General features: G+C 43.0%; 1 protein-coding gene across 4 annotated transcripts in view; it reads right to left on the bottom strand.

The window, feature by feature from the left end:
* Positions 1-14,245, bottom strand: part of LOC119654679 (platelet-derived growth factor receptor alpha) — a 119,563-nt gene extending 105,318 nt beyond the window's left edge. For 2 of the 4 annotated variants that reach the window (XM_038060182.1, XM_038060186.1), the window contains exon 1: positions 13,741-14,245. The gene's annotated coding sequence lies outside the window, so the exon portion shown is untranslated. Of the gene's footprint in view, positions 1-13,720 lie in introns of all 4 variants that reach the window. The other 2 variants (XM_038060183.1, XM_038060187.1) reach the window with 2 other exon arrangements.
* Between the last annotated feature and the right edge of the window lie 1,000 nt (positions 14,246-15,245).

Here is a 15,245-nt window from a genome sequence, read left to right as displayed (position 1 = left end):
GATAGACTTGCCCGACATGTCAAAAGATCTAAAACACCCAAAATGGCTGTCAATAAAAAGGACGATATTTTACTTACCGGCCGGTGAGTCGCGACAAACCAATGCCGTAAATACTTCGAGCCGATATCCCGGAAGAATTTAGTCACCCACATATCAGCGGCACAAAAGTTGTAGAAGGAATAAAGGGAATCACATCGGGGAGAATAACAGGAACTGATGACATTGGCTGAGCTTGTGGCGCGGCAGGATTCGCAGCATTCGAAATTTATTTCGAATGTTGCGAATGCGAACAAATAGATGGCGCGGAACTATCCACTTTGCAGAGCTCGCCACGGGAGTGGAGGACTGACGGGAAAAGTGTGCCATGAGTTAGGGGCAGAAAAGAAACACATGAAGGAGATGATTATTCTCTTCTGCCTCTAACGAGCAAATAGTCACTTCACTTTTTCTTCATTCTTTAAATAAATTATTTAATAAAGTCTAATTGTTAAATCTATCGAGTATTGATTGTAAAAACCCAGTCTATGTTCCGGTGTACCTAAAAAGTGTGGTTTGCAAAGAATTGGACTATTAAAGTTAAAAGCTCTTGAAAGTGAAGAGTTAGAACTCAACAATTTGGCTCAGCAAGTTTTTGAATTACCTCTGCCCTGATAAGAAACCGTAAAGCCGTCTTGGCCTAATATTTTTTAAAGTTTGGGAAGTCGAGTAACTCTTAGTCATCAAGCCTTATAACATAACCAGGATCATTGTATAGATGATTTTAACAGCGATTCTTGCCCTTCTTGTATGGTACATTTCCTCTTCTTCAAGAATTTCAATTTGTTATAATGATCTGTGAAGGAGACTTGGAATGTCTACGTTTGCCAGACGCCAATTTGCAGGGTTTAGGGCTTCCAAAGGATAATTTTAATTTCCCAGCGGGAGCACTGCGGTTATCCTCTCACTGATTAACAGCTACATGTCAACAGAGATTTCCAACACGTCAAAGTGAAGTCTGACAACATCTTGACAACATAAGCGTCGCAAGGAATCATCATCCCATATTCACCTACTTTGTGTGTCACTATCATTATTCTGTTAAGGGGAGATACACTGTGTCCTAGAAGAACCTATTAATTATAGGATGTCAAGCGAGCTTATAACCGGCAGGAATTTTAATATATTCTCGAATTTCAAGTATTTCAACGAGGCATCTGGTCTTAAGGGCATCGATCTGCTTTACACAAGTGCCAGACACCGTTCTGGAACATGAATAGTGGCTTTGTCAGTCTCCTGAAAGAATCTGCACGGACACTATCCGTAAATATCCCTAGCTTTTCCGAGGTGATAGCTTAGTCGGCAATGACCAGTGAGTAACCCACTATAATCCGGAGACTCTTTTTGGAGAGGCTTAAACAATCTTTCACAGAAGGATTTTGATCCATATCGAGACGGCCCTGCTCGCTTCCTGACCAGTTCGTCTGCTGGCTCATTGGCTTCTAAACCAATATGATTTGCAACCCAGAGTATCCAGACCGTATTGTGGTAGCCGAGCGTTTTTAATCAGTTAAGGTATTTCCATACCAGTTTGGAGTTCACCTAGTTGGACCTAAGTGCCTTGATCGCCGCTTTGCTGTCGGTGAAAATAACAATGTTCTGCTCCTTATAGTACCCTTGTCTAAGTCGTACATTTTCATGTTTACCTATTGGTTCAAAGCTTTATTTGGACTAATGTATCACTCTTGCGTCGCCCCCCAAGTCAATACGAGCAATTTCCGTAGTCCTACTGTCGACGAGCAATAGGAAATCTTTCCCTCATCCACAGTCGACGATTTCCAAAAGGTCAGCAAAATCATAGCCTTACTACGAGAATGTGGATACGCATCTATGAAACTAAGCTTCATTACCGTGACGGAATGCAAGAAGTACGGCGTAATGTACACCATCCCAGAAGGAATTCCACTATTTCTTTAGTTCAGGCACCAATCACGACAAAGTCGGCAGCTTTAACGGTCTCCCCACGAAATTGCATCTTATATTCCCTGCAGTTTTTGCAGAATTGTTACTTCCATTTATTCATAAGTCCTGGCACTTTGAGATATTTTCTAAAGGATGGAAGAAGGGAATGAACACCTGGTCTTAAGCACCATTTTAAGAGGGGCATTTCCGTGCTCCGCTATACCGTTAAATTAACAGAACGCATATAAGGACACCCTCAAACTTGATTTATTGGGAGCAGATTGGTTTCCATGCTAGATTTTTCTCCACTGCTTATCTACAATGTAATAGTTTATTATCAAAGAGACATACAAAGGTGCAAGATACCATGTCCTGCATCCAAGTAAAATCTCTGGGGAATTTCATATCAACAACGAAGTCCACCCGAATACGCTAACATCATCTACTTACTGCCTTGCTTACCCTGTCCAAATGGCTCCGCCTTTAAAGAATCAAGCAAGGAAAGTGGGACTGCAAAAGAATACCAAAAAACAAAGGTTCTCAGTCGAACAAGTCTTCACTGTCTTCCCATTTACATTAAGAGGCGGGAGATTGTAAGCATCAAGCAATTTGTACATCTGGGAAGCTAGATGTACCAACAGCACAAAATCCGCCTTGTTTTGTCCAAAATTTAAAAGTACAGCTACTTCAATGCCAACATCAAGTTAAGGCTGTTCTGTACCAAAGTTCTCTCTGCACTACCATATGGAGTAGTACATTGAAAGTAACGGTTATTGTTACTCAAATGCCCTAACATTTTGTCAGCACCTGTCTTCATCGTACCATTGGAATATTCCGACCCCAAATTCTCAAACGAAGACCTACGTCGTTGTACGAGTAGATATCTGTAGACGAATTGAACAGGACGAGGAAGTGACACTAGCTAGATCACACATTACGATTAGGCACTATGCTATGCCATGCACTTGAATCCATTATCCTTGAATGGCGAACATGTCCGTCTAGAACTAGATGGTGCAGAAACGTGGAGGAGGACTGCATGTATACTTCTCGAGGAGTTCTAGATGGAACTGAGTTCAAACAAAATTTGGCAACCCTTCTGAGATGGCATTGGTGTGACCTGTTTGCTATGCCCTATTCAGTGGCGAGCAGTTTTAAAACTTTTTAGCAGGCAAGACTCAACAACTCACATAATAATTTCTTCTATCTAGGGTCAAAAATCACAACCGATAACACCTACGATGAGGAAATTCGCGCACGGTTGTTGTCAGCCAACAGAGCCTATTTCAGCTCACAAAGACTGTTCCGCTCGAAACGTCCCACATTGGGGGCAAAGCTCTTATTGTACAGAACAATGGTCTTGCCAGTCCTTATGTATTCCTCGGAAACTTGGGTTCTTAACAAGAAAAATTGCGAACTCTTTTTGGTCCCCTACATGAGGATGGACGATTCCGTAGCCTACACAATGACGAAATCTATGAGCGATACCATGACCGTCCGGTTGTGGATAAAATCCGGCTCAATAGGTTACTGTGGGCTGGTCACTTAATCCGTATAGATGAGGATGATCCTGCCCGGAAAGTCTATAAGGGCAATATCTATGGTAGAAAAAGAAGACGAGGCAGACCCTGCCTAAGATGGAGCGATGGCGTAGGCCTGGACGCCAGACAGCTTTTAGGGACATCGAATTGGTGGACCTCGGCGCAAAACCGGGATGTCAGGAGTTCCTTATTAAGGCAGGCCTAGACCGGATACCAGTTATTGCGCCGTTGATGATGATGATGAAGACTCAACATACCTCAACTTCCTAGAGTAATAGGCCTAATCATTGGTTGACTTCTCGCCGTACGTCCCATATGGAAAAGCCAGATATCCTATCTCCTCCAGTAATACAAGAGTCTCCTTTGTGTTCAGGAGAAGTTGTAGATCAAGGAAGTAATTCTGCTCCAGAAGTATGGATCATTGGCGCTTGGAACTGAAAGGTTTTCCCCGTCCGAGCTTCTTCAAAGTGTCTTTTCTTGCCGTTGTGCTAAATGCATATTAGTTTCGTGAACTTCTAGTAATCTTGTAGCTGATACTTACAATCAATAGAAGTACGAAGGCTGTTGCCAAATATGCCAATACTACATCCACATGAGTTCATTTGCAACTAGTGTTCGAAATTCAAACAAAAGAGAATGGATTTTCACGCCATCGTCTGGAGTTGTGTTGTGCTTTATTTTGCCAAGAACAGTGGCTTGTGCGGATATTCCCCTTTTTTGATGTCCTTTTCCTTTTAGTGAGACTTACGTTCTTTTGAGGTGGAAATGACACACATTCATTTATCCTTCACAAATTTATTCATTTTGGCTATAATATGCACAATATTTCCGAGGTAACGTGACATAAGCTGTAAGGCAGCTTTACCAGCAATGGTTCCATGCACTAACTTCCATTAGGTGCATAAGGCTTGTGTCCAGGACTGGTGGACGGTTCTCGATATCTGCCCTACATGCAACGCTCACGGTCTTTCGGGAAATCCTGTATACGCGGTGTATCAGCCATATTGTCTCCAGTCGTTTTCCTAACGCATCGCTGCCCATTACATATAAAGTCATACCTACCATCTTGCTCGTTCGCGATGCCCACATTGGGCGCTATTTGTAATAAAGTTGAGTACTGATAGGGAGATCACCAGAGACACTTCTGTGAAATTTCGGTTGTGAGGCGTAGTTCTGCCCCTTTGATTACTTAAGACCGGGATGGTGATTTGGTCAATCTGAAACACTTGAGACTGTTACACAGGCTTCCTCGTAATGAGCCTATAGTCGTATCAGCTGAATATTAAGATGAATTCTAACAAAATCTTCTGTTCGATCTTGTAATCTAGAGAACAGACTTGGATTAAGTTGAACTTCTTCATTTTAACCGTCATTTAACTTATTGGTGAATAACTGAGCGCAGAGCATGCCAGAAGCAAGCGCGAAAAAGGTATGCCAACTAGTCCTAGTCAGATGATTGAAGTTCACGAAACCCTTGAAGGAACTAGATCTGAGTTATGCATAAAACGTAAAATCCTGGCAACCTTAAACGACGGCATTGTGCTGTTTGACGGTAGCGGTCTGCCGGGAGTTAATTAGAGGCCGGTGGACACAATGAACAATGACCTTCCCTGTGCGAACTCATTGGTCTACAAAGCGATCGTAATCATTCTTAAGGCAATTTAGGCAACGATGATGAAACTTTTGGCCAGGGTTGATTGACCTCCTGTCGCCGGAGAAGATTTACGATATAATAAACTTAAACAAAACCTCAAAGATTGATGCGATGCACGTTGAAGAAAGAGGCAAAAACCGTAGGAAAAGGCTATTCACGAACTTATTCAGCGCAAATAGTATAATAGGATTAAAAAAACCCAAATGACTGATTCAAAGTAGTCACAGGCCCCTTTTTTATAAGTGTCAGCAGACGCATGCGCAATAACTGTTCGTCCATCAAAGTATTCGTCACAGCCCCAAAAAACCAATTCAAATCACAAAGAACATCGATGCATGCACAGGAAAATGAAGTTCCACGTCTATGAAAGAATCATCAGACGTTCGTCAGATGACGGCTGGGAAACTTGAAGCTTAACTCTAATCAGGCAATGGATCCATTTTTGAAAATTTCTATAGATGCTCTTTAAAGTCCATACCGATCCTCGAGGATAATCCCGACGACGAATACTGAAATCTTTTTTTTCAAAAGATTAAGTCCGAAATGATATTCATGTAGCATGCCGATCCCGAATTTATGTAAGTAAAATGAAATATAATCGCTAGATCATGCTAGGATCGGGGGAAGAGATGAGATCCTTTCTCCCTTTGACTAGAAAAAGAAAATATACACTTTTGGTAACACACGCACCTAATATGCCGTCCACATGAAACTCGCTCTAAGTTTCCGCCGTTAAAAAAGCTAAATGATTTGATGACTAACTGACGCAGGTCACTGTCGTCTCAGCTAACTACTCGATTCCTGTTCCTTTATGATCTTCAGAACACAAACAAGATGACGCAATATGGATATTGTTAGGGGAACTATAATGATCCACGGCTTGAGCAGAGTACTTGGGATGTCGCGGGAGGGTTAGCCTGCCACAATACCTTCACTTCATCTTTTCCAATAAATGGTGACTTCGTCAAAATTTGCTTGCAGTACAGCATTTAAGATTTGACACTGAGTCCCATCGTTCATATAATAAAGAAAATTTGGCAATGCTAACCTTTTTCTCGCATCTCTCAAAGTGTTCCCTGACTAAGTCCATGGTTTTCTCCTCAATTAACTTACCACGTGTCTTTTGCCTAGAAAACAGTGATCCTTCGCTGATTGCAATCTCATCCTGTAGAGTACAGTCTTCCCTTCCTCCAAGAGTGTACTAACAATGAGTTCCCATTGGCATATTCGCCCCAATACTTAAGGTATCGTAGGTGATTGCTTTTCCAGAACTCTTTGGAAATGCGAGCCGTAGCTATTGGCTAAAGGTATTGCTGGCCAGCCTCCTGAGGTTTATCTTTGCATGCCTAGGTATACTAACCGACTTTACATTGTTTCTACTTTGTCACTTTGCTGCGTAACCCGTAACAAGGCGATGGAATACGAAACCGGTTGGCAAGTCTTGTGGGTTGGTGGTTTGCCTGCCCCATTTAGTTTCGGACTTCAGGGAGGGGAGATGGAATTCTCACGCTCCTTTTTCTTGTTGATTATTTTATGTTTTGCCGGTTAGCACAGTCTATCTACCAGACTAGATTGCTTGGGAATTGCTGTGTACATACCTGACTTATCGTTTTCTTATCGTATATTTGTATCGATTTCTACCTGAATTGTCACACCAGTATTATTATCGATCGGATTTATCGGATATATTAAATTTACCGTTTATCGTTGTTTTATGGTACTTTATAGTGAACACTTTTTTACCGTTTATCGTTTTTTTACCGGGCTTATCTAATCGTGTGTATCGACTTTGATGCTCAAAATCATAGCGCATTTATTAATCAAACAATAGCCCCTTTCTTCCAATGCCTTACAGATAATAGCGTTTGCCATTACTGAACTTGACACTCCCTATTCTAAGTATATATCATAATGTACAATTCCGTAAATATGATCGGCGACGACAAACAGGTCGCAGTTTACCAAACTTCGCTGAAGAAGGAACAACTCAGGAGATACTATCTTGTGGACAACTGTGGAGATACTGTCTCGTGGTCATGCCTTGGATAGAGAATTGGGGCTGAGAGGAACTGAGAGTTGTCCAAATTGTCAGACAATATACATGGAGGAAAAAGAACCTCCAAAATTGAAGGGGACGATTGGGTTATACCCATATCACGACTTGCTGGCCAATTCGCGTTAGAGTCGGAGACTGGACGATCATCGTTGGCATAAGAGTTAGTAAAGATGAGCATGTAAAATCGACATTTCGATATAATTAAACTCTCGGAATGCCAAGGTTGGATGGGTGTCCTAACCAGGCCAGCCTCAACTTCATCCAGATGGATGCTTTCGGTGTATATCTGATCCTTCGTGAATCCTTTCTCGCCCATTCACCGTCAGATCCGCTACCGTGCACGGAACACCATTCATTTTTTTGTTTCAAATTTTATACCAGTCCATTCGATGATACTTCCCGTCAAGGGAGAGGAAATTTTCAACTAAATGAGCGAATCGAATAGACTATCTTCCACAAACTGGATTGTTGAAAATCTAGCAAATGTTTAGGGTCACATTGGGCGCCATTTCTTATAAACTGATGCAGCCGTTCTGGTTTTTGTAAGTTGACGAGACTTCCCAGAGGAGACACTTAGAGGCTAGCGGACCTACACTGTTAGGTTCTGAAATAGCTTCACCCTCAAGGCGGACCATAGTCGAGTCGGATGATCACTTCGGCCATCTCCAACTGTAAAGTCATTGCAGCGGGTCTTTTGTTAGGAATAAAATTAAAATACCAGCCTTTGCCGACACCGATTATGCAGAGGTACAAAGTTCTGCTTCGAAGACTTATGCCAGATATTTGCCAAGCCTTAATAAAAAATGTTAAACACAAAAGTGTGGATAGGGTGTTTGACTTGGTTGTTAGCTCTTGTTGGCGATCTGGCGCGTCAACACACTTGTCAAGGCTCAACAAACAGTCGTGATGCAAACGTGTGGACAGGATGTTTGGCTTCGTACGTTCGGTAGCGTTTCTCACCGATGCATTAATCCTAAATCAATGTTTAAGCAAGCTTTGCCTTTGGTTTCCACTGGGTTGCGGCACGCAGCAAACGTATCCTTGTGTCCTTAATGACTCTTTAAGCAAGCTCTGCCTTTGGTTCCCGGTAGGTTTTGGCATGCGACAAACGTATTGGGCCGGCTTAATTCTACCCGAATACGTGCAAGCAAGCTGTCCAGTAGGTTGTTGGTTGCAAGGAGATCGCACGTTTATCGGCAAGTTACGGTTCCAGCAAGAATACACGTCTATGAACAAGTTGGGGTTGATCGATCAAAACTCCTTAAAGTAAAATGGCTGGTATTACTTCCACACAATGTGCGCAATATTTTGAACATCTTCAAAATGCAAAGCAACTTCTCGACGCAGCAGACGGCATCATAAAGAAGCCCCTCCTCCCTATTGCTGAAGTAAAAAAAACTACTAGCGTAGCTTATTTTAATAGATACTCTAACCTCCATCGATGAGCTCAATATGAATTTACAACGCTAGCCTCGTGTCGCAATTCAAATTTTGCAAAAAATTAGGGATCGCTCCAGGTTACAACTGCCTACAACCGATGTATGTTCCCATCACAATCATTTCGAACAAGCTGGAACTCACTGCACTTGTACTGCATTTTCTCCAGTCGACACCGTAATCTACTGCATTCAGAAAACCAATAAACCTGTTGCATGGCCAGTCCCGAAGTAGCAGTCCTTTATCGTCCAAACGTATAGCTACATGCCGTGCAAGAACGGCTACCTAAATATAGTCGACCGTTCTTCGAGTGTAGGCTTCCTTGTCACATATCGTCTATCTTGGCATATACCGCGCACTGCTGTAATGGTCAACGTTCGGGCCCATCTCTAGTTGCTGCAAGCGGGTTACTCATCCGTACACTTGGGCGCAGGACACGTGGATTTAGGACTTCGACGATTGTTAACCTGCTCGTTTATCCTCGCAGGAGTGAATTGTCCATTTTCTTTGGTATTTCGGTCTTAAGACGCAACGCCTCATTGATGAGACGACCCTGTGCCCAATTCGTGGCATGATTTTTAACCGATGAAAGAGGGTAACATTTACAAAAGCTTCTACACAACACAACATTGTGACTACAAGCCCTGCAGTCTTCACCAGGTCTCACCAACTTCTCGGCGCCAGCCTGCTACATTTGGCTTCTTCAAGTTTATGACCAGCTTCTATAGCTACCCAGCAAAAACCAAAAACAAATTGGAGAAGGGTTTATTTTCAGATCGCAGTAGCAAAGGAAGACGCCCTGAAAAGCGTAGTTACTACGCCATTCGGATTCTTCGAGTTCCTGGGAATGCCTCTCGGTTTACAAAACGCCTTAAAGACCTTTCAGAGCTATACACACAACATTTTGGGTCACCTAGAAATTATCTCATTAGAATTTACGGTCAAGCCGCCCCAGGATGGTTCAGTTCAGGCACTACTGAACGGTCAATTTAAAGGGGTGAAAAATTGTGAAAATCGACTGGTCTCCACAACTCTTAGGATCCTTAAAGTTTTCGAGACAGACATTGACCAACGCCACAATATCAAGTTTCTCACACTCGGACGCCAAGATCATCCGGTTCATTGGAGCATTTAATCGAAGGGAAAAGTTACCCTTTTCAAAGAAGTTTTTCTCGACCATCTTGATCAGTTTCCAAATGACTTAGTAGTTGAATTTTCGAGCTAATGATTATTATTCAATTTCCTTGATCGGGAAGCCCTGGGGATTTTCTCTAAGATTAACCATTTCGAACAAATCGTGGACGGGAAAAACTTCATCATCTATATGGACAATAAACCCCTAGTCATCCACGGCAAGTGTAGCAACTAATCTTCATTGATCAGTTCAGCAATATTATTGTGCACGTCCCAGGCGAAAAAAAACACTGTTGCAGGCGCACCCTTTCGCATCAGTGCCGTCAAAGACGCCGAAACGCTGACCAGACTCCATGCGAAAAATAAAAACAAAGTTCAAGGAGCGCAAGCCGCAAACATGCCGGACTCCAGCCTCTTTAAATTGACAGAGCACATGTTGTCTGCGATATTTCATCAGGCGTGTTACGCCCTTATTTGCCTCAGAAGCTTGGAAGAACCACCTTCGAGGTCGTCTACGGTCCCCCGCATTCCAGTGGGAGAGAAACTAGCAGGAAGCTCATGTAAAAATTTGGTAGACTAGATATCCTCAAAGATGCACTTCGCTGCTCGAATCTACTCCATGTCAGCGGGCGAAAATCCGTTACCATACTCCAACTCATTCGCATCGAAGTTGTGGAGGCACGTTTCACCCATATACACCTGGACCTCATAGCAATGCCTTACACGAAGGCATGTAGGTACTACTTAACTATTATCGATTAATTAACTAGACGATCTCGCTCAAAAACACTCGAGTAGCCACAGTAGAAACAGCATTCTTCCCCGGGCGGGTAGTACTATTGGGTACCGAACCGCTGCTAATCAGCTGGATCCTTCACATGCTAGAGTGGAGAAAAATCCACATATCGGTCGGCCAGAAGTCTATTGAAACAGGATGTCTCAGGGGCTGCCCACAGGGAGGGGTTCTCTCCCCACTGTTATGGCTCTTGGTGATGGATACCCTGCTGTGGCTCCTGGAGGACAAAAAAGTCTTCGCGCAAGTATTTGCGGACGACCTAGCCGTAATAATTACCGGCAGGTTTGCGGACACAGTATGTGACCGCTTGAATGCAACTCTGCATGTAATCCACAGCTTGTGTCTCCGCAATGCACTCACGGTGAACGCTAGGAAGACTGGACTAGTTATGTTCACTAGGAACGTAAGGTGGGGCAGCTATACGCTACCTACCTTAGCAGGGGCGGAAATCCAGCTGGCACAAACAGTCAAGTACTTAGGAGTACATTTCGACTCCAAGTTAACGTGGAAGCATCATATCCAGGAACAATACCAGAAATCCTGCAGATTGCTCCCCTCCCCTCGGAAAAATGACGACCATATTCCAAGCGGAGATATATGCCATTTCACTGGCAGCAGAAGAATGTCTGCGACAAAAATGGAGGGGTCGCACCATTCGAATCTGTTCCGACAGTCGGGCGGCATTATCAGCAATAAATGGCAACAACATATCAAGCCAGTTGGTGTGGAGTTGTGATCAGGTGCTGCTGAAACTTGGTCGACTGAACGAAATATTCCTGATGTGGGTGCCGGGGCACTCTAACATCGCCGGTAATGAAGAGGCTGATAGACTGGCTCCCGAAGGTCTGGATCCACAATGGTGGGGCCAGAACCAGCTCTTGGAATCCGACCATCTACTGTCAAATCTACTCTAAAGGGTGAAATTGCAAGGATTCACGCAACCGAGTGGAGAAATTTGGGCTCTTGCCGGCAAGCAAAAATCCTTGTGAAGGAACCTAGGGCCACTAGAGCGGCATTTTTGTTGTTCCTCAAGAAGTGGGACATGAAAACCCTAGTAGGGCTTTTGACCGGACACTGCCCCTTAAACTACCATATGGAAAAGATTGGGGTAGTGGTTTCGGCTGTGTGCAGACAATATGAGGAGGAGGAGGAGACAACCCTGCACTTTTTATGCAGCTGCCCGGCATCCTCAGATCTCAGACGAAGACACCTTGGCAAGGTTTTCTTCAATGAAGAATCTGCACACTCTCTGCCTCTGGAGAATGTTCTCAGATTCGCTAAAGCCTGCGAACACCGTAGGTGGGAAGCCATTGAATAGGCAACTTACGGGGATAGTACAATGGGCCTAATAACGGCCTGAGTGCTCGGAGCTGCGGCTCCCCCCAGTTAATTAAACTAAACTAACTATTGGGTAAACCTGCCACGATCACAGCAGATTACGGCACGCAGTTCAAATGAACATTGTTTGCTTCCTGATTAGTGCAAAATGGATTTGCGCAATGCTATAGCACCCAGAATCAAATGGCATGATCAGGTGCTGGCACTATCCCCTGAAAACGGTGCTCAGGTGCCATTATCAGACGCCATGGACCGAAATCCTGCGAATTGTTCAACTAGGTCTCAGAACAGCGTTCTAGAAGGACACCAAAGCATTGGGTTCCAAACTCAAGCTAGACACATCTGTTAGGGTATCAGGAAAATTCTTCTACCCTCTAGACTTTCAAACATCTTCGACATCTTTCTTGTACAACCTGCGAAATTACTTTCGGGTGTTGCAGCGAAGTGAAACAACACATCATTGTGGAACAAAAGTGTTCAAGCATATTCACTCGCACGTCTTCAAGCCCATCGCCGACCTGAAACTTCCGCTAACAACCCCTTACGCAAGTGCACACCGGATAATTTAAAGGTTAAACGACCAGCTGAGTGGTTAGAACACAAGGCTGTCGTACGAAAAGTTGCAGTTCAAATCTCACGGGTGGCGGTGGGATTTGTATCATCATTTGACGTCGGATACCAATCGACTCAGCTGTGAATGAGTACCTGAATCAAATCAGGATAAAAATGTCGGACGAGCACAATGCTGACTAAATTGCCTCCTAAAGGGTGCTGTAATTCTCTAGTGTACCGCTATGGTCTTGAATGAAGTGCTCTAACACACTTCAAGGCCCTGATTATTATAAGACGATCATCGTCACCACCTCGGCGTCGATGACCTTCCTACCGCGGTCTCAACAAAGCTAATATTTGCAGGTTACGACAGCACTGACTACCCCATGTATCAAGCACAAATGAACACGAGGTCAATATACAGGGTTCATTGGCAGCTGCTCGAGCCTGTTGCTCAGAATGTTTGACTAGCTGAGGACTGTCATACTGCTTAGCCTAATTCAATATCTGAAGGGGAATTACTGTGGCACCCCTCTTCTACCGAACTCGTTCTCCGTTTTTTGGCTCCACCTATCAGCGAGCACCGTGATGTTGGCGGAAACAATGATGCCGCACGCAATTTCTAGCTTGCGCTGCGAAAGCGATGTGCAGGACTCGTGGCAATGGTTCTCTCTTTTTTAATGATCAACCAACGGAGCGCTCAGACGCTCTCTCTTACTTAGGGTGAAGTTGCAGAAGATAAATAGTGATTTTAGCTATCTTATTTTTTTCTGTCCTGTATACCTAAAGTGGTGTTGCTAAAAACTTAGTTTGTCCTGGATCTGGATTGACATTTTATACCACAAAGATTTAGCGCGTTAAATTCAACTCACTTATGTATTGAGAAATACTAATGGATCACGTAACAGTGACGATATTAATAAGGACTATCTTCAAACTCGGTTTTAGAAACGCACTCAAGGGTTGTGCGTTATTGCGTAAACCTTGTTACACGTGGCCGCTCTTTCGAAGAAATGAGTTGTGTCATTTTGCATACCTTACCTTAACCAGTTAAAAGAGATTGGCGAAACGATTCGAGGACTGTAGGATCTGTCACTATACTATTGAATTGACTCCCGAAACCCCTCCTAGTGATACTACTCCTACGGATCTATAATTGATGTAAATCCAGGCTACTCATTGAAGTAGCTTATAAAGCTTAAAAAGGACAACTTCATTGCGTAATTTGCGGAAATAAGAAAGTAGACAACTTAAATCTATTTATCGAAACTTACATACAATCGGTTGTACTCACAAAGTTAACGTGAATTGCCAAATATCTTTTCCACTGTTCGACGTATCCACAAATATCGACACCATCACAATTTGTATGTACACATGACTACGACAATATCTGTTTGTCGGTAATTACTCAGCTAACTTTATCTCACTTCGTTTGCGAGTAAATACTTAATATTTATCTTTTCAAGCACTACACTGGGGACAATAGTAATCCACTAATTTGTATTTGATTTTCGCCGAGGTTCTATGATTAGCTCAGGGAACTTCGCGTTCACTTATGAGGAGAATGGAATTTATAGAGCACAAATCTCAGAAAAATGGTTAAACACTGGAATTATATTTTGGGATTATAACGAGTATTCCGGGAATGTACTAAACAATTTCCAGTCCGCAAGCCAAACAATAGCCGGTAAAGTCTTCGCCAAGCGTGATTTATTACGTACACCGTCTTAACAGACTAAAAATACCTTCCCATCTGCATTGGATCCGACCGTGCCAATTTCGATTTTCGCCGAAAAACTGAAAAGAAAAACAGAAAATAAAAAGCTTTTATCAATCGAATGATATGAAATGTCTTTGTAGAATCTACTATTGGTTGTCATAGTATTGTAACGCTATCGTAGAAACAAGTCGCCTATCTGTCGAAACCCTGCTTGATTAAAACGCAAACAAACACGTAAATATCAATTTTCATGGAGGCGGTTTTAAAACATTCTCGAATGGATTGGGTAGGAATTAAATGACAGGGAAAATATCAGGGAAAATCTTTCTGCGTACAAATAATTCGAAATTTATTATAGATAAGGCGTAGGCAAATATTTTTGTTACACCTGCCGGTCACTTTTTGTTATCTCGCACATGAGACGCATATACGTAGCTACAGTACCTGTATAGTGCCTGTGAAATTCTTATGGGGACATTTTCCTGCATAAGGGAAAGTCACTGTTGTTTATTCTTCCTTTTCCCACACTTCCCGATAGTATTACCACCAAGTATTACATTGCAAAAGGGACTGATTCTTCTTTTTCCTTTATCAATAACCCTCTACCTTCTCTACGATCCTATATTGACCGGCAAACATCCCCTCGCTATGTTGTCCAGTGCCACTGTTCTGCCTTCTCTACTTGTAATCCTTCTAAATTTTCTTCTAGTCAATAAGAAATACGTCCTCCAAGCTATTGAAATATTGTCAAAAATAGCACATTGGGAAAAACTCGCAAGGGTTGTTCTACATACCCTTCGGGACAAACAGTGAAGCGCAGGATAAACTTGCGCGGAATATAGCTTCCTGACAGCGAGCCTATCTTTCTTTGGAGTCTACTAACACCGCTTGTAGTGATAGCCAGACGATGATTTCTCAGATGAGATGACCCTACTGTTAACAAAGCATTGCAGGTCTAAACTGAAGAGTCGAAAAACGCCTTCCCCAGTCCAGGATGTTGTGAGAACTCTACCCACTGAAAAGTAGTAAGGCGTAACTGACTGCCGTCGAACGGAAGTTCTCTAGATACCTGGTCA

The sequence above is a fragment of the Hermetia illucens genome, chromosome 4 (assembly GCF_905115235.1).
Source record: "Hermetia illucens chromosome 4, iHerIll2.2.curated.20191125, whole genome shotgun sequence".
NCBI classification, from domain to species: domain Eukaryota; kingdom Metazoa; phylum Arthropoda; class Insecta; order Diptera; family Stratiomyidae; genus Hermetia; species Hermetia illucens.
The sequence above is the reverse complement of the archived record's forward strand: the minus strand, read 5'-3'. Positions and strand labels throughout refer to the sequence as shown.